Source organism: Phyllobates terribilis, unplaced genomic scaffold (genome assembly GCF_046119375.1).
Source record: "Phyllobates terribilis strain yellow unplaced genomic scaffold, ASM4611937v1 Scaffold_4__5_contigs__length_816908805, whole genome shotgun sequence".
NCBI lineage: Eukaryota > Metazoa > Chordata > Amphibia > Anura > Dendrobatidae > Phyllobates > Phyllobates terribilis.
The window spans coordinates 6,158,394-6,158,703 of record NW_027362764.1 but is presented as its reverse complement, the minus strand read 5'-3'; the positions used below and the strand labels follow the sequence as shown (position 1 = coordinate 6,158,703).

Genomic DNA, 310 nt, shown 5'->3' with positions numbered 1-310 from the left:
GACGATGATGATGATGATGATGACTGGGGGCAGGATCTGCAGCTGGAGGAGGGGGCAGAGCAGGAGACAATGGCAGCCCTGCCTGCTGTTAACCCCTGCCATGCTGCTGGGACCCCCAGGGGGCTGCTGCTGCCTGGGGTCATTCTCATACTATTGTCTGTGCAAATAACTAACAGAGCAGAGATCAGAAACTGAGAGCAAGGTCAGAGCCCCTGATACCGCCAGGGGCAGGCCTGCAGAACCGCACAACTGCCGAGTGTGCACGGCTCCCATGTACTCTCAAGCATGGAGGAGCCGCAGGAGACAACGC

The 310-nt window shown here is 58.7% G+C and overlaps 1 long non-coding RNA gene across 1 annotated transcript in view; it reads left to right on the top strand.

Annotated features, from left to right (window-relative positions):
* LOC141264787 (uncharacterized) overlaps window positions 1–310 on the top strand; it is an 88,882-nt gene that overhangs the window by 890 nt on the left and 87,682 nt on the right. The window lies entirely within an intron of this gene.